The sequence below is a fragment of the Gossypium hirsutum genome, chromosome A04 (genome assembly GCF_007990345.1).
Source record: "Gossypium hirsutum isolate 1008001.06 chromosome A04, Gossypium_hirsutum_v2.1, whole genome shotgun sequence".
Taxonomy (NCBI): domain Eukaryota; kingdom Viridiplantae; phylum Streptophyta; class Magnoliopsida; order Malvales; family Malvaceae; genus Gossypium; species Gossypium hirsutum.
The window spans coordinates 25,058,882-25,081,268 of record NC_053427.1 but is presented as its reverse complement, the minus strand read 5'-3'; positions in this window follow the sequence as shown (position 1 = coordinate 25,081,268).

Genomic DNA, 22,387 nt, shown 5'->3' with positions numbered 1-22,387 from the left:
TTAGATCGGGAACTAAAGGATACGGAATTAGATCGGGGAAAGTCGAAAGTCATCGAGTAAGCAATGCCATCTATCTGAATCCCTACGAGGGAAGTCGATATACAAATAGGTTTGTTTAAATTGAATTATTATTATTCATTTGATATTGAATTGTGATCAATGAATTTCCGAGCTAAATATGTGCTATCCGAGAAAGTATCGACAAAGTTCCGACATATTAAAAGCCGTGTACGAACCTTGGGAATAGTTAGGATACATATGTCATAGGGTTCCAATATGTGTTATTGTGTAAGACCACGTCTGGGACATTGGCATCGACTTCTGTTTTACGTGTAAGACTGTGACAGCCCAAAATTGACCCTAGTCGGGAAGTGGTTTCGGGACCGCTAAACCGAGTCACCGAAATGTTTGAATGTGATATTTATTGTCTAGAATATGTAATTATGAATGTGTGAAAATTTCAAGCTTCGATTTAGTTTGCATGTGAATTCAGTTAGTAGGATTTGTGTGACACTTTTGAAATGTGATAGGCTAATCTATAAGGATCTAATAGTGCATGTAATAAAAAGGGAGGACTTGCATGTCAAATTTCCCCCCTAATTAGTAGTGGCCGGCCATGCTATGAGTGGAAACATGTCACAAACATGTTATGTTAGTGAGGTATGTTAGGAAAAATAAAATAAGGAGTATGGGTAATAAAGAAATGGAAAAAAAAGAAAGAATGTGTGTGAGTGTTCCCCCCTTTGCCGTGAGTTAAAGAAAAGAAAAAAAAATTTGTTCATCCTTTTTCATTTCTTTTGGCCGAAAATTCTAAGGAAGGAGGAAGGAGTTCTTGCTTCATGTTTGGTTTGGAAGAGGATTAGGAGGAGGTTTGGCCATACTTGTATCTAGATTAAGGTATGTTTGAGGTTGTGCCATGAGATTCATGCATGTTTTTAGTTGCTAGCTTGAGTTCTAATTAGCCCATGGTTCAAATCTTTGCTATGTCATGGGGATGATATTCGGCCTAGGTGGATTTTGTGTTAATGCCATTGCATGCTAAATATGAAGCTTGTTAATGATACATGTGATGGTGGATTGATGACTCTTGGATTTTCTTTTTAGCATTTTTGAGTGAGACATTAAGTTCTTTGTTTAACCATGACCAAAATTGAAATGGTTTAGTGTTGTGATGTATTCGGCCATGGTATATCCATAAGTATGATTTATGCTTATTGCATGGTAGGTAAGATTTGTGTTTTGGATTTATGTTCATGTTTAGTTATAATCAACTTTGAGATTCGGCTCTTGCACATATATATATGTTTGCACATGAGGTATTGGTATGACATATACAATATCTCAAGGTATATATTTACATATGATGGTGTTTCGATTATGGAGTACATGATGGATGCGTATTGAGTTATAATATGTAATGCATTAGTTAGTAAAAGGTATGCCATTTGTGTGTGGTATTGAGTATATAATTGGCCTCAACATAGACATGCATAATCGGCCACATGAATGAGTACATAGGTTGATGTGTTGTTCGGCCATAGGTAAGCATATTGAAGGCTTTATCTTGACTTAGAAAATTCGGCTAAGGAGAGTATTAACTAATGTGTTGAGTTTGATTCATGATTCCGTACATATGTGACTTTAATGTCTAATGAATATATGTGGGCCAAGTACCTTGAGTTCCTCTTTTCGATGCTCAAATGATTAAATCAATTTATTTGTTAAATTAAGCTCAAGAGCAAAGGGGAACTAAATCCGATAAAGGGAAGGAAAAAGTGGTCGAATAGCCATCGGAATCGTTCGACAACATCCGAGGTAAGTTTTCAAGTAATGGGACTTAAATTATGATTCGATTAGATTATGTCTTAAGTAAATCAAAATCATGCTCTTATATGTGGCTATTGAGCCGAAATTGTAAATGTGATAAGTGTCTTGTGTTTGAGCTTTGGTAATGAAAATGAAATATGAATGTGTCATGATTTATTGATATATGTGCATGGTTACTCGAATGATATCCGGGCTAAGTCCCGAAGGCTTTTGTGCTAAGCGACTACATCCGGACTAAGATCCGAAGGCATTTGTGCTAGCGACTATATCCGGGCTAAGTCCCGAAGGCATTTATGCTAGTGACCATATCCGGGTTAAGACCCGAAGGCCTTGTGCGAGTGGTTATATCCGGCTAAACCCCGAAGATGCTTGATTTGGGAACGAGCGATCTTGCTGTAAAAATTTAAATTAATACGCTCGTAAAATCCCAGCGATGAGGTATGTTTCGTGTGTGCTTTGAATTAGTTGATCCCTTACAAATCTGTATTCGCTCAGTCGATAAATGAGCTACCGGCCTTTGGCTAAGTTGATCTTTTGTGTATGAACATAAGGGTTGGTAATGTGAAGTAAGTATGATATTGAAAATTTGTGCATATGAAATTATCCGTTTAGCTATATGAATGCTATACTTTTGTTGTGCTGGAATCCCTTGCTCAAAACTTACTAAGCATAAATTGCTTACGACGTTTCTTTGTTTCTCTGTTTTATAGATTTTGGCTCGTCAGCTATCGGACTCGGGATTTTTGGAAGTCGAAGTCTCCCACACTATCAAAGCCCCCTTTTGGTACAATTTTGGTTGAACTTTGAAATGGCATGTATAGGACTACCCTTTTGTTGTTGGTCATGTACCCTTCGGTTTTGTGTAAATTTGGATAGCCATGCGAAAATGGCTTAAATATACTTTGATCATAGCATTATAATCGTTTTGTATGTTGTCCGTCGAGAGGTATGGAAATGTTGGTAACGGTTAGCCATGGGAAGGGTTATTCTTGATCACTTTTGGAATATGTATGACAAACTCTAGTTGATCCATGGAGGATCATGAAATAGGTAAAGTTTACCTTAAAAAACAGATGCTGGCAGCAGCAGTGGTGTGGATGTGAAAAATCACTAAAAATAGTAGGAATGGAATTAAATAGTGAATAAATTATGTAAATGAACCTTGATGAATATATTTTCATAGGAAAGTAACGAAACGATTATATGGACAGTATGTTAAGAGATATTCAGGTTCTCGTGAGACAGGGCCAGAACGGTTTCTGGATTCCCTGTTCCGAATTTGGAAATTCATTATAATTTAACCAGAGATAATTAGAAGTCATGGCATATATGCATAGATTCCTTTTTGAGTCTAGTTTCTATAGAAACAGACGGTATCAGTATTGAAGCCCTGTACAGGGAGATATCCAAGTCGTAATGTGCAAAGGTCAGTGTAGTCGATCCCTGTAACATGAGAGACTTTGACTAATAAACTGTACTAATTGGCCTGACCAAAAATTCTAGACAAAAATTTGTAGATGCATATATGAGTCTAATTTCTGGGAAAAATCACAAAGCTGATTTTCGAGTTGTGAAACTCAAGATATGATTTTTAAGGTGACAGTGATTCAGTTAGCCAGCTTGCCTGGAAAATTTAAAATGGATTGTGCAAAGAAGTGATTTAAGTCTGCAAACCCCTCGGGTCCGACTCCGGCGACGGACTCGGGTACGGGGTGTTACAATTTTATTGGTATCAGAGCTACGGTTTAGTCGATTCTAGGACTACCGTAATACGTTTGGGTCTAGCTATACATGCCATTTTGTGATTATTTGATAGTGTGGTGATTTCTGACGATTGAAAATGTGTTTATTTATAGTAATGGATCCCGATCCCGACCGAGCGGTAGCTGATGATCTTGAGAGTGTGGCGCCTGCTCCCGCACAGGGGACAGCTCCGGCGGACTCTCAACCGATTGCTAGTAATCCGAATGACGAAGCTAGACAAGCTTTCTATAGCGTAATGAATAATTGGTTCAACCAATACATTCTGTGACAGCCCAAAATTGACCCTAGTCGGGAAGTGGTTTCGGGACCGCTAAACCGAGTCACAATAATAATTAGATGTTATATCCTATGTTTATTTCATGTGAAAGTGCATGTGTGAAAATTTCATGCTTTGATTTTGCCAATTGTGAGTGAAATTTTGAAATGTGACTCATGTGAAAATTTTTGCAAATGCTATAGGCTAATTTGTAGTGGCCAAATAACTTATAGTATGAAATAGGTGGATTTGCATGTCAAATTTCCCACCTTAAAACAAGGTGGCCGGCCATGATGGGCATGATGAGCAATTGTGCAATTTTTTTTATGGAAATTATGGCATAAGTATGGCACAAATAAAATATGTTAATTTGTGTCATAAAATGTTGGGATAAAACAAATAAAATAAGGGCATGGGCATAAAATAATGAAAAGGAGTATGGTGAATACAAAAAAAAAATGTGTGTGTAGTTGTTTGTCCCCCCCCATTGCCGTGAGCTAAAGAAAAGAAAGGAGAGAATTTTTGTTCATCCTTTTCTCATCTTCATACTTGCCGAAACTAGAAAGGAAAATAAAGAAAAAAATTTCTCATCCTTTGGTTCATCCTTGGCCAATAATTTTAAGGAGGAAGGAACAAGAAAGGTGAAGAGGTTCGGCCATGCATGTAGCTAGGTTAAGGTATGTTTGATGATGTTCCATGAGATGCATGCATGTTTTAGTTGTTAGCTTGAGTTCTACCTAGCCCATGGTCTAAATCTTGCTATGTGATGGAAATGACATTTGACCATGGATGCATCATTCTTGGTTGATGTTTGATGTGGTGGTGATGAGGCAAGAGGATGAGTTAAAATTCGGCCTAGGTGGAGGTTGTGTTAATGCCATTGCATGCTAAATATGAAGTTTGTTAATGATGCATGTGATGATGACTTGATGATTCTTGAACCTCCTTTTTAGCATTTTTGTGTGAGCACATATGTGCATTGGTTGCTAAATGGAGAAGAATCGGCTAGCAAGTTGTGTGCTAAGGCCGAATGTAACTTTTACATGTTAATGAGCAATGCATGTGTTAAATCGATGGGAAGGGAGAGGATGCTTTACTAGTGTGTATATGTGTGTATTAAGTGTTGAAATCGACCCCAAAAATAGACATGCATATTCGGCCAAGGGGGAAAAATTAGCTAATATGTTGTGTTGATGCATGATTTCACATGTATGTGACTTTAATGTCTAATGTATAAATATGGGCTAAGTGCTTCGTGTTCATCTTTTTTTGATGCCTAAATGATGAAATCAATTTATTTGTTTAATTAAGCTCAAGAGCAAAGGGGAAATAAATCCGATAAAGGGAAGGAAAAAGTGGTCGAATAGTTAGCGGAATCGTTCGACAACACCCGAGGTAAGTTCTTGAGTAAGAGAGCTTAAATTATGATGTGATTAAATCATGTTTTAAGCAAATTAAAATCATGCTCTATGTGTGGCTATTGAGCCGAATGTGCAAGGATGGTATGTGCCTTGTGTTTGAGTTTTGCTAATGAAAAAGAAATACGAATGTGCCATGAATTATTGTTAGATGTGCATGATTAATTGAATGCTGTCCGGGCTAAGTCCCGAAGGCTTTGTGCTAAGTGACTATATCCGGACTAAGATCCGAAGGCATTTGTGCGAGTTATTAATTCCGGGTTAAGTCCCGAAGGCCTTTGTGCGAGATACTAATTCCGGGTTAAGTCCCGAAGGCATTCGTGCGAGTTTTAAAATCCGGGTTAAGTCCCGAAGGCATTGTATGAGTTACTATAACCGGGCTATGTCCCGAAGGCACTTGAACGAGGAGCTATATCCGGTTAAATTCCGAAGGTACGTGATTTTGGTAATGAATGAGCTTGCTGTAAAATTCCAGCTAATACTCGAAAAACATCCCAATATTGGGATATGTTACGTATGTGTTGAATTTAATCGAGCCCTTACAAATAAATATTCGCTCAGTTGATGAACGAGCTACCGGCCTTCGGCTAAGTTGGTCTTTTGTGTATGTACATAAGGGTTAACGTTGTGAAGTAAGTTTGATATCGGAAAAATTGTGTATTATGAAATATTCCGTTTAGCTAAATGTGTGCTATGCTTTCGTTATGCTGGAATTTCTTGCTCAAAACTTACTAAGCATAAATTGCTTACTTCGTTCCATTGCTCCTCTGTTTTATAGATTTTTGGTTCTCCAGCTATCGGACTCGGGATCTTGAAGTCGAAGTCGCCCACACTATCAAAGGCTCTTTTGGGTACTCTTTTGGTTGAATTTTGATATGGCATGTATAGGACGACCCATTGTTGTTTTTCGAGTACTTTATGTGATGTGTAAGTTTTGGATAGCCATGCGAAAATGGCTTATATGTGTTTGAGTATAATGTTATAATCATTTGGTGTGGATATGCTTGACAAGGATTGGCCACGGGGATGGTTAATCACTTTTATAAATTGTGCTATGTATGCAAAAAGGGCTAGTTGAACCATGGAATAGGTAAAGCCTACCTTAAAGGTAGATACTGACAGCATCAGTGACGTAGATTTGGAAAATCACTAAAAATAGTAGGAATGGAATTAAATAGTGAATAAATTATGCAAACAAACCTTGAAGAATCTACTTTCATAGGAAAGTAACGAAACAATCATATGGACAGTATGTTAAGAGATATTCAGGTTCTCGTGAGACAGGGCCAGAACGGGTTCTGGATTCCTTGTTCCGACTTTGGAAATTGATTATAAATTAACCAGAGATAATTAGGAGTCATACCATATATGTATAGATTCCTCTCTGAGTCTAGTTTCTACAGAAATAAACGGCATCAGTATTGGAGCCCTGTACAAGGAGATATCCAAGTCGTAATGCGCAAAGGTCAGGGTAGTCGATTCCTGTAACATGGGAGACTTTAACTAATAAACTGTACTAATTGGCCCGATCAAAAATTCTAGAAAAAAATATGTAGATGGGCATATGAGTCTAGTTTCAGGGAAAAATCACGAAACTGATTTTCGAGTTGTGAAGCTCAAGATATGATTTTTAAAGCGACTAGTACACAGATTGGGCAGTGTCTGGAAATTTTTCAAAGTTTGTTAACACCTCGTGTTCGACTCCGGTGTCGGACTCGGGTTCGGGGTGTTACACATTCGAACTAATACGGCTGTTCCAAAACCTCCATTCCCGACTAATGCCACCCCCGCACCTACAATACCTCCGGTAACTGACCAAATAAGGTCAAATAAGCCCCCAGTTGATAGAATCCGAAAACACGGGGCTACTGAATTTAAAGCTACGGACAGCGATGATGCCGAGCAAGCTGAATTTTGGTTGGACAACACTATCCGGGTACTCGACGAGCTATCTTGCACACCCGATGAGTGCCTAAAGTGTACTATCTCCTTGCTACGTGATTCTGCCTACTATTGGTGGAATACGTTGACTTCTGTTGTGCCTAGAGAGCAAGTAACTTGGGAGTTTTTCCAAACCGAGTTTCGGAAAAAGTATATCAGTCAGAGATTCATTGACCAAAAACGGAAGGAATTTCTTGAACTCAAACAAGGTTCCATGTCGGTTACCGACTATGAACGAAAATTTGTGAGGCTTAGCCGATATGCGCGAGAATGCATTTCTTCAGAAGCTGTGATGTGTAAACGTTTCGAGGATGGACTAAATAATGATATAAAGCTGTATGTTGGGATCTTGGAAATCCGAGAATTTGTGGTACTTGTTGACCGAGCTTGTAAAGCCGAGGAGCTAAGTATGGAGAAAAGAAAAGCTGATATGGGAGGAAAGGAGTTTCGTAAGAGGTCTTCGGGGAAGCCCTTCCCACAGTCATCGAACAAATTTAGAGATGACTTAGGCCGGTCTAGGGACACTTCGGGTTTCTCTAGACGAGATCGCGATCGACCCCCTGTGAGCACACGAGTCACTTCGGTCGCCAGTGTTGGAAATGATCGTCGGGACAGAACGGAACGTCGATATTGCGGTAAATGGCATTCGGGGAGTTGTAGATTCCATGACCGCTCCTGTTACAAGTGCGGATCAGTTGACCACTTCATTAAAGATTGCCCGAGGTTGTCTGAACAGAATGTAAATCAGAGTGGGAAACCGGGTGCTACCACTGCTCGAGGTAGACCATCTAGAAATACGGGCAATGCTAGTGGTGGTCAGAGAGGATCTAGAGATGCTACGACCAGATCTGAGGCTCGCGCTCCTGCTAGGGCTTATGCTATACGCGCACGCGAGGATGCTTCCTCGCCAGATGTTATTACCGGTACTTTTACTCTCTTTGATACTAATGTGATTGCTTTGATTGACCCTGGTTCTACTCATTCTTATATATGCGAAACCTTAGCATCCAGTAAGACTTTACCTATTGAGTCTACTGAGTTCGTAATTCGGGTGTTAAATCCCTTGGGTCGTTACGTGCTTGTCGACAAAGTGTGTAAGAAATGTCCCCTAGTAATTCGAGGTTCCTGTTTTCCGGCGGACTTGATGCTTTTGTCGTTTGATGAATTTGATGTTATTCTTGGTTTGGATTAGTTGTCCGTGCATGATGCGGTTGTGAATTGCAAAAGCAAGACTATGGATTTGAGGTGCGCAAATAACGAGATGATCCGAGTTGAGTCTACGGACTTGGATGGGTTGCCAGCTGTAATATCCTCAATGTTGGCCCAGAAATATGTAAGAAAAGGGTACGAAGCATACCTTGCGTATGTACTTGATGACAAAGAATTAGAAAAGAAACCCGAATCTGTGCCGGTGGTTTGTGAATACCCGGATGTTTTTCCTGAAGAATTACCGGGTTTACCACCTGTTCGGGAGGTAGAGTTTGGTATTGAGCTTGTACCCAGAACTACGCCAATTTCGATAGCTCCGTATCGTATGGCACCAACCGAGTTAAAGGAGTTGAAAGCTCAGTTGCAAGAGTTGACTGATAGAGGTTTCTCTCGACCAAGTTTCTCACCTTGGGGTGCACCAGTATTGTTTGTGAAGAAGAAGGACGGAACCATGAGGTTGTGCATCGACTATCATCAGCTGAATAAAGTGACAATAAAGAATAAATATTCGATACCGCGCATTGATGATTTGTTTGATCAACTAAAGGGAGCCTCAGTGTTTTCAAAGATAGATTTGAGATCGGGTTATTATCAGTTGCGAATTCGAGATTCGGATATACCCAAAACTGCTTTCAGAACGAGATACGGCCACTATGAGTTCTTAGTTATGCCGTTTGGGCTCACTAATGCCCCTGCGGTATTTATGGACTTGATGAATCGGATCTTCAGACAGTATTTGGATCGGTTCGTAGTTGTGTTTATTGATGACATCTTGGTCTATTCAAGATATGAGACCGAACATGCTGAGCACCTGAGATTAGTGTTGCAAATTTTACGGGATAAGCAGTTATATGCTAAGTTCAGTAAGTGTGAGTTCTAGTTAAGAGAGGTTAGCTTCTTGGGCCACGTGGTATCCGCATCGGGTATTCGAGTTGACCCGAACAAAATTTCAGCCATACTTAACTGGAAGCCTCCGAGAAATATTACTGAGGTTCGGAGCTTTTTGGGACTTGCCGGTTACTATCGACGGTTTGTAAAAGGTTTCTCGATGATAGCCACACCGATGACGAAGCTACTTCATAAAGATGTTAAGTTCGAATGGACGGAAAAATGTCAGAAAAGTTTTGATCAACTGAAAACTTATTTGACCGAAGCTCTAATTCTAGTGCAGCCCGAATCAGGCAAAGAGTTTGTCATTTATAGTGATGCGTCCCTACTTGGGTTAGGTTGCGTATTGATGCAAGAAGGTCGAGTTGTGGCCTATGCGTCGAGACAATTAAAGCCACATGAGAAAAATTATCCGACCTATGATCTCGAACTAGCTGCCATCGTATTCGCTTTAAAAATATGGCGACATTACTTATTTGGTGAAAAGTGCCATGTATTTTCGGATCAAAAAAGTCTCAAATATTTGATGACACAAAGAGACTTAAATCTGCGACAAAGACGTTGGCTCGAGTTGTTAAAGGATTATGAGCTTGTCATTGACTATCACCCGGGAAAGGCTAATGTGGTTGCGGACGCCTTAAGCCGGAAATCACTGTTTGCTTTACGAGCGATGAATGTACTCTTGTCTGTTCTACCCGACAATGTGTTAGTAGCTGAATTAAAGGCCGAACCATTATTGATTCATCAAATTCGTGAAGCTCAGAAAGTCGACGATGAATTGGTTGCAAAACGGGCTGAGTGTGTTCCGAACAAGGAATCGGAGTTTCAAATTGATGATGATGATTGTTTGAGGTTCAGAAGTCGTTTGTGTGTTCCAAGGAATTCGGAACTCATTTCGATGATTCTGAACGAAGCCCATTGTAGCCGAATGTCAATTCACCCGGGGAGTACGAAAATGTACAACGATTTGAAACGTCGGTTTTGGTGGCATGGTATGAAACGAGACATCTCTGACTTTGTTTCAAGATGTTTAATATGTCAACAAGTGAAAGTGGAACATCAAGTGCCTTCAGGATTACTTCAGCCGATCATGATACCCGAGTGGAAATGGGATCGAGTCACAATGGACTTTGTGTTCGGACTACCATTGTCAGCAAGTAAGAAGGATGCGATTTGGGTTGTTGTTGATAGACTGACTAAGTCGGCTCACTTTATCCCCGTGCGTACGGATTTTTCATTGAATAAACTAGCTAAATTGTACATTTCTCAGATTGTGAGATTACACGGGGTACCTATTTCTATCGTGTCGGATAGAGATCCGAGATTCACCTCACGATTTTGGAAGAAATTGCAAGATGCTTTGGGTACCAAGCTGCATTTTAGTACTGCTTTTCACCCCCAAACCGATGGTCAATCCGAGCGGGTAATTCAGATACTTGAGGATATGTTGAGATGTTGCATCCTCGAGTTCAGTAGTTCATGGGAACGGTATTTACCTTTGATTGAATTCGCTTACAACAATAGTTTTCAATCAAGTATTAAGATGGCACCTTACGAGGCTTTGTACGGTCGTAAATGCCGTACACCATTGTTTTGGACCGAGCTCGGTGAAAGTAAAATTTTCAGAGTTGATTTGATTAAAGATGCCGAACAGAAAGTAAAGGTAATCCGTGAAAGTCTGAAGGTAGCCACAGATCGTCAGAAATCGTATGCGGATTTGAAACGAAAAGACATTGAATATCAGGTGGGAGATAAAGTGTTTCTTAAAGTTTCGCCTTGGAAAAAGGTACTCAGATTTGGCTGTAAGGGCAAGTTGAGTCCGAGATTCATTGGGCCGTACGAAATCTCTGAACGAGTTGGTCCAGTTGCGTATAGATTGATTTTGCCCCCTGAACTTGAAAAGATTCACGACATCTTTCATGTTTCGATGCTTCGACGTTATAGATCCGATCCGTCACACGTGATTAATCCATCAGAAGTTGAAATTCAATCTGACTTGAGTTATGAAGAAGAACCGATTCGTATCCTAGCTCGTGAAGTGAAAGAGTTGCGAAACAAAAGGGTTACGTTAGTAAAGGTGTTATGGCTCAAACACGGAGTCGAAGAAGCTACTTGGGAAACCGAGAATGCCATGAAAGAACGATACCCAAACTTATTTACCGGTAAGATTTTTGGGGACGAAAATTTCTTAAGTGGGGGAGAGTTGTGACAGCCCAAAATTGACCCTAGTCGGGAAGTGGTTTCGGGACCGCTAAACCGAGTCACCGAAATGTTTGAATGTGATATTTATTGTCTAGAATATGTAATTATGAATGTGTGAAAATTTCAAGCTTCGATTTAGTCGATTTCATGTGAATTCAGTTAGTAGGATTTGTGTGACACTTTTGAAATGTGATAGGCTAATCTATAAGGATCTAATAGTGCATGTAATAAAAAGGGAGGACTTCCATGTCAAATTTCCCCCCCTAATTAGTAGTGGCCGGCCATGCTATGAGTGGAAACATGTCACAAACATGTTATGTTAGTGAGGTATGTTAGGAAAAATAAAATAAGGAGTATGGGTAATAAAGAAATGGAAAAAAAAAGAAAGAATGTGTGTGAGTGTTCCCCCCCCATTGCCGTGAGTTAAAGAAAAGAAAAAAAATTGTTCATCCTTTTTCATTTCTTTTGGCCGAAAATTCTAAGGAAGGAGGAATTCATTTCTTTTGGACGAAAATTCTAAGGAAGGAGGAAGGAGTTCTTGCTTCATGTTTGGTTTGGAAGAGGATTAGGAGGAGGTTTGGCCATACTTGTATCTAGATTAAGGTATGTTTGAGGTTGTGCCATGAGATTCATGCATGTTTTTAGTTGCTAGCTTGAGTTCTAATTAGCCCATGGTTCAAATCTTTGCTATGTCATGGGGATGATATTCGGCCTAGGTGGATTTTGTGTTAATGCCATTGCATGCTAAATATGAAGCTTGTTAATGATACATGTGATGGTGGATTGATGACTCTTGGATTTTCTTTTTAGCATTTTTGAGTGAGACATTAAGTTCTTTGTTTAACCATGACCAAAATTGAAATGGTTTGGTGTTGTGATGTATTCGGCCATGGTATATCCATAAGTATGATTTATGCTTATTGCATGGTAGGTAAGATTTGTGTTTTGGATTTATGTTCATGTTTAGTTATAATCAACTTTGAGATTCGGCTCTTGCACATATATATATATGTTTGCACATGAGGTATTGGTATGACATATACAATATCTCAAGGTATATATTTACATATGATGGTGTTTCGATTATGGAGTACATGATGGATGCGTATTGAGTTATAATATGTAATGCATTAGTTAGTAAAAGGTATGCCATTTGTGTGTGGTATTGAGTATATAATTGGCCTCAACATAGACATGCATAATCGGCCACATGAATGAGTACATAGGTTGATGTGTTGTTCGGCCATAGGTAAGCATATTGAAGGCTTTATCTTGACTTAGAAAATTCGGCTAAGGAGAGTATTAACTAATGTGTTGAGTTTGATTCATGATTCCGTACATATGTGACTTTAATGTCTAATGAATATATGTGGGCCAAGTACCTTGAGTTCCTCTTTTTAATGCTCCAATGATTAAATCAATTTATTTGTTAAATTAAGCTCAAGAGCAAAGGGGAACTAAATCCGATAAAGGGAAGGAAAAAGTGGTCGAATAGCCATCGGAATCATTCGACAACATCCGAGGTAAGTTTTCGAGTAATGGGACTTAAATTATGATTCGATTAGATTATGTCTTAAGTAAATCAAAATCATGCTCTTATATGTGGCTATTGAGCCGAAATTGTAAATGTGATAAGTGTCTTGTGTTTGAGCTTTGGTAATGAAAATGAAATATGAATGTGTCATGATTTATTGATATATGTGCATGGTTACTCGAATGATATCCGGGCTAAGTCCCGAAGGCTTTTGTGCTAAGCGACTACATCCGGACTAAGATCCGAAGGCATTTGTGCTAGCGACTATATCCGGGCTAAGTCCCGAAGGCATTTATGCTAGTGACCATATCCGGGTTAAGACCCGAAGGCCTTGTGCGAGTGGTTATATCCGGCTAAACCCCGAAGATGCTTGATTTGGGAACGAGCGATCTTGCTGTAAAAATTTAAATTAATACGCTCGTAAAATCCCAGCGATGAGGTATGTTTCGTGTGTGCTTTGAATTAGTTGATCCCTTACAAATCTGTATTCGCTCTGTCGATAAATGAGCTACCGGCCTTTGGCTAAGTTGATCTTTTGTGTATGAACATAAGGGTTGGTAATGTGAAGTAAGTATGATATTGAAAATTTGTGCATATGAAATTATCCGTTTAGCTATATGAATGCTATACTTTTGTTGTGCTGGAATCCCTTTCTCAAAACTTACTAAGCATAAATTGCTTACTCCGTTTCTTTGTTTCTCTGCTTTATAGATTTTGGCTCGTCAGCTATCGGACTCGGGATTTTTGGAAGTCGAAGTCTCCCACACTATCAAAGCCCCCTTTTGGTACAATTTTGGTTGAACTTTGAAATGGCATGTATAGGACTACCCTTTTGTTGTTGGTCATGTACCCTTCGGTTTTGTGTAAATTTGGATAGCCATGCGAAAATGGCTTAAATATACTTTGATCATAGCATTATAATCGTTTTGTATGTTGTCCGTCGAGAGGTATGGAAATGTTGGTAACGGTTAGCCATGGGAAGGGTTATTCTTGATCACTTTTGGAATATGTATGACAAACTCTAGTTGATCCATGGAGGATCATGAAATAGGTAAAGTTTACCTTAAAAAAACAGATGCCGGCAGCAGCAGTGATGTGGATGTGAAAAATCACTAAAAATAGTAGGAATGGAATTAAATAGTGAATAAATTATGTAAACGAACCTTGATGAATCTATTTTCATAGGAAAGTAACGAAACGATCATATGGACAGTATGTTAAGAGATATTCAGGTTCTCGTGAGACAGTGCCAGAACGGTTTCTGGATTACCTGTTCCGACTTTGGAAATTCATTATAAATTAACCAGAGATAATTAGAAGTCATGCCATATATGCATAGATTCCTTTTTGAGTCTAGTTTCTATAGAAACAAACGACATCAGTATTGAAGCCCTGTGAAGGGAGATATCCAAGTCGTAATGCGCAATGATCAGTGTCTCACGAGAAAAAAATTCCAGAAAAAAATTTGTAGATGGATATATGAGTCTAGTTTCAAGGAAAAATCACGAAGCTGATTTTTGAGTTGTGAAACTCAAGATATGATTTTTAAGGTGACAGTGATGTAGTTAGCCAGCTTGCCTGGAAAATTTAAAATGGATTGTGCAAAGAAGTGATTTAAGTCTGCAAACCCCTCGTGTCCGACTCCGGCGACGGACTCAGGTACGGGGTGTTACAACAGGCACTGATTTAACTTTCTTTTCTAACACTTTCGAATCAATTACATAAGCAAAGTAGGCTTCACAACCCTTTCTCAAAATACTCAAAGCTTTCATCGAAGATATCAAAGCAGGCAATCATTCAAATCACTAGATTCAATTCAGACTATTTCATCATTCTTGCATCTCAAATCAATGGTTTTTTTTTTGTAGTTCACAACAGCATCATGCAATGTTAACCAATCCATACCCAGATTTATATCAAACTCATCAAAAGGTAACAACATCAAATCAGCTAAAAAATAAGTGTCTCGAAACATTATCGGGTAACTCTTGTAGACTTTATCAACCAAAACACATCTGCCTAGGGGGTCCAAAACTCTAATTACATATTTAGTAGACTCTACAAACAAAGTCTTACTGTTCACTAAGTTCATGCATATATACGAATGTGTTGATCCAGGATCTATCAAAGCAATCACAGAAGTATCATAAAGAGTGAATGTACCCGTAATCACATCTGGCGACGAAGCTTTCTTACTAGTTCGAATAGCATAGGGTCTAGCAGGTGCACGACCCTCGAATCTAACAGCTGTATCTTTTGTTCCTCTCTGACTACCATTTACATTTCCCACATTTCTGGGAGGTCTACCACGAGAAGCGTTGCCACTTGACCTTGGATTCTAAACATTATCTTTTTTCAGCTAAATCTGGGCAATCGTTTATAAAGTGATCTCATGAACCACAACTGTAACAAGCTGGATTATTACTTTTTCCCCAGCATTCCCCAAATTTTGTCTTCCACATTGATTACACTCAGGCTTTTCATTCTTTACGTTACCAACACTGGCAACAGATGTAGCTGGAACTTTGAAATTTGAATACGATCTAGCACGATCTTTATTTGAATGTCCCACATTAGCATTTGAACGGCTATTATCATTTTGAAATTTCTTTGATGCAGATTGAAATGATTTGCCCGATGATCTCTTTTGCATTTCTCTAGCTTCAAAATCGGCTTTTCTTTTCTCTTTCCCGTGATCTTCGACTTTACATGCTCGTTTAACAAGTACAACGAATTCTTTAATCTCAAGAATCTCGATTAACAAATGGATATCTTCGTTCAAACAATCCTCAAATCTTTTGCACATTATTGCCTCAGTAGATACACATTTACGAGCATACTGAGTCGTCATATTCTGTAACAGACATACAGCCTTGTTTAAGCTCGAGAAACTCTTTACATTTCTGGTCAATAAATCTCTGGCAGATGTATTTCTTCCGGAATTCAGCTTGAAAGAAATCCCAGGTAACTCTCTCACTTGAACTGCCGAATATTAAAGTTTTCCAAAAATGATACGCTGTATCTCTCAAGAGTGAAACGGTACATTTTATGCATTCCTCGGGATTCATTGACAATTCATCAAATATTCGTATTGTATTCTCTAACCAGAACTCGGCCCTTTCAGCATCATCATTTATTGTTGCTCGAAACTCTTCGGCCCCATAATTTTTAATCTTATCTACCGGAGGCTTACTTAACTGAACCAGGTTCACTACTAGCGTAGCAGGAGCTTGTGGAGGATTAACAGGGGGTGGAGGTTGTTGTACGGTCAGATTTGTTCTAATATATTGGCTAAACCAATCGTTCATCATTTGATAGAAGGCTTGTCTAGCCTCACCATCACGACTACTCATAGTCGGTCTGGAATCAGATGGCACTATTCCTTGACGGGAGCAGGCGTATTGCTTTTGACATCATCCGCTATCGCTCGTTCGGGATCCATTTGATATATAAAAGCACATTTCAATGTCAAGATTCATCACACTATCACGGTTCATAAATATGGCATGTATAGCTAGACTCACATATGCTATGGTAGTCCTAAAACTGACTAAACCATAGCTCTAATTCAAATAAAATGTAACACCCCCTAATCCATAACCATCGCCAGAATAGATTAAGAGGCATTACCAAACTTATATCTCAGTTCAAAATAATCATATATCAAGTACCATCTCATTTCAATAATATAAGTCATTCATATTCAATATGAATTTAAAACGAGCATTCAAAATCTAAATCATCCATTCGGGACCAATTTGATAACTTATGAAAGTTTCAAAACTTAGAAAAATTTTCAACTTTTCAAGGGTCACACGCCCGTGTGAACAGGCCGTGTGCCTCACATGACATTAGACACATCCGTGTGTCTAGGCTGTGGTGAAATAGAGCATACATATTGACTTGTCCACACGGCCTCAAGACACGCCTGTGTGAAAATTAGAGAGGCTACTAACTTGGCCACACAGTCGACCACATGCCCGTGTGCCAGCCCGTGTGACATACATGGCCAATAGACACGCCCGTGTGTCTAGGTCGTATCAAAGTTAGAGCGTATACTGACTTTAATTTGCAGGGTACCCTAGGGGACACATGGCTGTGTAACGTGACCGTGTGTCACACACGGCTGAGAGACACGCCCGTGTCTCTGCCTGTGTGGACAAAAATAGGCCATTTGAATAGCCAACTTGCCACCCCTATTGGGTCAAACCTACAAGCACCAAACTAAGCATATTTGCACAACATTTATAACTACGTCACAACCAAAACATAAGCCATTCATGACATATCATTGCCAACCACATTCCCAACTCAATTCATCAACCAAATCATGACAAATCTAAACTAAAATCATACCAAAACATATGTTTCAATACATCATTCAATCTCATGCTCAAAACTTACCAAAACTTATCAACATTGACCATTTCTTTTGGTCATTCAAAATAGACCATATAATTCATAATGCCTCACATATCATATAACATTTCCAACCATAAGTCTAAACACAAGCTAGCCATATCACATGGCATAGTATAAACATTACAAAACACAATCCAAACACTTCTAGCCTATACATGCCATACTTCAATATGTACATTTTCAAAAGTACTAAAGCAAGGTTCGATAGTGTGGTGATGATCCTCGACGATTCCCAAGCTCACAGTTGCTTCGATATCTATAAAACAATGAAAACACACACAAAGTAAGCTTTCTAAAGCTTAGTAAGCTCGTACCAAATATAACAAACATTTTATATAATACAAAACATCATCTAATAGACACTTAGTAGTTCTCAAATCATTTATCAATTCTATTCCATCACAAATTAATATGTTCATACCAGCGTATCAAGCTTTATACACACAATATCATCTACCACTTAGGTTTCATACATACCTAAAATTTTCCCATATTTATTCATTTTCATTCCTACCTCCCATTCGAATACATTAACTATTTCTGAAGTCTTTCCACGCTTTAATAAATTGCACACTTAGTGCTTTAATGATTAGTCAAAGCTAAAATGATCCTGCACACTTAGTGTCATCTCAAATAGCCGAAGCTACCTTAGTATTGCACACTTAGTGCCTTATATAGCCAAAGCTATTCCATTTCGCACACTTAGTGCTATTTATAACTGTAACTATTTTAAATTGCACACTTAGTGCCGAATACCTTCGATTTATCCATTTACACAAACCATAGTAAAACATCTATACAATTCAAGCATCTTCAAAGCATTAAAAGATGACTATAATATCATTTATTCCGTGCGAACTTACCTCGTACTCAGAACTGTCAATTTAAATCGTCTACTCGATTATCTTCAACTTTCCTCGGTCTAAATTTGAATTCCTCTTTTCTTAATCTATATGTATTCAAAATTAACCCTTTCATCCACCAAGTCATTCAGTTCAATCCACAAACATACATTTAGGTCATTTTGCAAACTAGCCCTCACATTTTTACGTTTTGACACTTTAGTCCTTAATTCACAAAATCATGAAATACACATAATTTGCATATACTCATGCTTGGCCGAATTCTCCTAGTGTTCATACTAGTCCACACATTTCATTTATTTCACATTTTAGTCCTTCAATTTACAAATTTCACAATTTAGCCCATTTTACTGATATTCATCAAAAATTCAAAGACAAAACATGTTAACCTGAAACATATCTTCCATTTATCAACAACTAACTTCACAAAACTCATAGTTTCATCAATGGCATAACTTAAAATCATAATCAAATTCAAAATTTGAGGCATGGGCTTAGTAAAACACAAAGCAATAATCACAAAAACGTAGAAATTATCAAAAACCTAACAAAATCCATACCTTAATTATGGAAATCAATGGCCGAATGAAATGAAGCTTAAAACCCTTCATTCTCTTCTATTTTTGATAGAAAAAGATGAATAAGATGGCCAAATTTTGATTTGTTTTGATTAATATTAACATATTAATCAATTTCCCATTTTGCCCTTATTTATAACATAATTAAACCATTACCAAATGTTCATTTATGTCCATTAATCTTGTCAATGGGATAATAACCACATAAGGACCCTTGCTTTATAAAGCTATGACAAATAGATACCTTTACAATATAGGAAGCTACTTTTGCATTTTATGCGATTAGGTCTTTTTTATCTAATTGAGCACACAAACAAATAAATTTTCATACGAAACTTTCACACATATGAATTCGCATACCATAAGCATGGAAATAATATTTAAAATATTTTTCTAACTCCCGAGACCACTATTCTGACTAGGGTCTAAACCAAATTGTTACAAGAAGGCTCTTAGCTTTTGCATGCTTTAACAATTTTAAATTATATCAAATGGATGTAAAAAGTGCTTTTCTAAATGTTTTTATAAATGAAGAAGTGTATGTTGAACAGCCACCCAGTTTTGAAGATCCAAAAATTTCCAAACCATGTTTCCAAACTCTCAAAAGCTTTGTATGGTTTGAAACAAGCTTCTAGAGCTTGGTATGAAAGATTATCAAATTTTCTTATTAAGGGGAGGTTGATACAACATTTTTTATTAAAAGAAAAGACAAAGATTTATTAATATTTCAAATCTATGTTGATGATATTATTTTTGGTTCTACTAATGATATTCTTTATTAAGAATTTTCTAAGCTAATGCAAGGTAAGTTTGAGATGAGCATGATGGGTGAACTAAATTTCTTCTTGGGTCTCCAAATAAAGCAAAAAAAAGGATGATATCTTCATCAATCAAGCTAAATAAACTAGGGACATGCTCAAAAAGTTTGGGATGGACACTCTCAAACCTCAAGCTACTCTAATGAGCTCATCTAGAAAGCTTGACAATGATGAGGAAGGTAAATGTGTTGATTTAAAATTATATAGGTCCATGATTAGTTCTTTGCTTTGATTTAAAACTATATAGGTCCATGATTGGTTCCTTACTTTACCTTACAGCAAGTAGACCTGCAATTATGTTTAGTGTATGCTTATGTGCTAGATATCAATCTTGTCCTAAGGAATCACATTTACAATCCATTAAGAGAATCTTTAGATACCTTAGAGATACTCAAAATTTAGGTCTTTGGTACTCTAGAGACTCATCCTTTAGCTTGCATGCTTACTCGAATGCGAATTTTGGAGGCTGTAAATTAGATAGGAAAAGCACCTTTTGTACATGTCAATTTCTAGGCAAGATGCTAATTTCATGGTTTTCAAAGAAACAAAATAGTGTTGCATTGTCCACCACCAAAGCGGAATATATTTCTGCCTGTTATTATTGTGCTCAAAATGTTATGGATAAAATAACAACTTATGGATTATGGAATTGATATAGATACAGTTTCTATCAAGTGTGACAATACTAGTTCTATTTATCTCACTAAAAATCCCATCCAACATTCTAGAACTAAACACATTGAAATTAGACATCATTTCATTAGAGATCATGTCCAAAAGGATGAAATAGTTCTAGAGTATATTGACACCTTAAACCAATTAGTTGACATTTTTACAAAACCATTAGACAAAGAAAGATTTTGGACACTTAAGGGAGAACTAGGCTTAACAACCTTGCCTTAATTTAGTGTTACAATCTTCTTGTACCATATTTGATTATTTTATTGCTACAAGCTTGTTGAGCATGGATTTCATGGCTTCTATATGCGAAAAGGTAAGGGGAGTTTCTTGTGAAAACCTGTTCTATTTCTATCCCATTTCCTTTCATAATTTAGAGTTGTGGTATTAACTTAGTCATTTTTTTTACATATTCTTGCTTCATTCATTTCATGTATTTCACTCACATTGCATATGTTTATGCATATGGAATGTTTAGGAACTATTTTGGAGTCATTTTAGGACACTTGAGAAACAATACAACCTAAAAATCTTACTTTTGTCGTTTTACTGCACTTAGAAAACGTAATGTTAATTTGGTATCGATACAACTAAAAAATATCGATACTTGTGTAAAAATATCGTTACCACGGGGCTTTTAAAGATGTTGCAGCTTTTTTTAAACATAAAAAACCCTAAGTTGTTTTTCCCTCCACCGAAAAATTCTCTATTCTCCTCTCAATTTTTTTCAAATTTCTTCATTTTTTTCCACAAATCTTAGTTCTTTCCATCTTCAAACCTCTTTATCACAAGGTTTGATCCTCCTTGCTTGAAGATTTCTCTTTTTTCAACAATTTTGAGGTAAATTTCTAAAAATTTCAACTTGTTGGTTTTGACAATAGGTTAAATCTTGTTTGCTGATGGTTATTGGATGTTTTTGAACATATATGTATCATGTTTCTTTGCAGGAGGTCATCTATTCTTAAAGATATTTGCTAAATTATTTTTGAAACCCTAACCCACCAAGTGTTTGATAAAATTCCTCAAATATTTTTTTTTGTTTTAGTATTTCTCTAAGTCGTTTCTAGCTTTTATGGCCCCAAAGAAGTGTTCTAGGACTAGTGCATTGTCTTCTAAGTAGTCTAGTAAGTTGGAGTCGTCGTTTAGCTCTTACTTTCAAGACACACACTTTCGGTATATTTTTAACTCTTATTTTGCATCAAAACGTGTATGGGAGGCTAGGAAAATTGATATAGCCATGTTAGAAGCCATTATCTTTGCTTATCTCCCTATTTTGCAAAATTGGGGGTGGATGGATTTCTTAAATATTTCCCCGCCAACTTATTTTAATCTTGTTCGAGCTTTCTTTTCTAATGCCAAACTCGAACATAATGAGTCTGGTGACTCCGTTACTACCATTACCTCATTTTTAATGGGAACTCCTATTTTCCGCACTCTCGAAGAGTTTGGCTATTATATTCACTTGCCTTCCTGAGGTTTCTCCGATGAAAAAGGGCATTTTGATCCCTCCCTTTTTATCCAGTCCGAATCGACATCTGAACTAAATCACCATGATCGTGTCCTCCACTTAATTCTTACTGGGAATCTAAGACCTATCAGAAAGCATGTCAAGCTTCAAAACACCGATTATTGGTGGCTCGATTGTTTTAAATCTGATAGGAGCCCTAATCTTGCACTCATCTTGTTTAGTAACATTATGAAAGCTATTGGAAGAGGGAAGAACACAAATATCACTCTTCCTCATGGTACGTATTATTCATACATTCTTAGGCGATTAGGTATTAGCACTCATGGAGACACCCTCTGTTCTTCTAATCAACCTATTAGTTATGGGGCTTACAGTATGCGATATACCATTTCGATGCTGCCTCCAACACTTTGATGAAACATGATCAACCGGGGGAAAATGAAGATGACAATGTCGAAGCTGCCTTTGATGATATTCCAGCCTCGGACCCCGTTCCTCCACCGCCTTTGTAACGCCCCTGT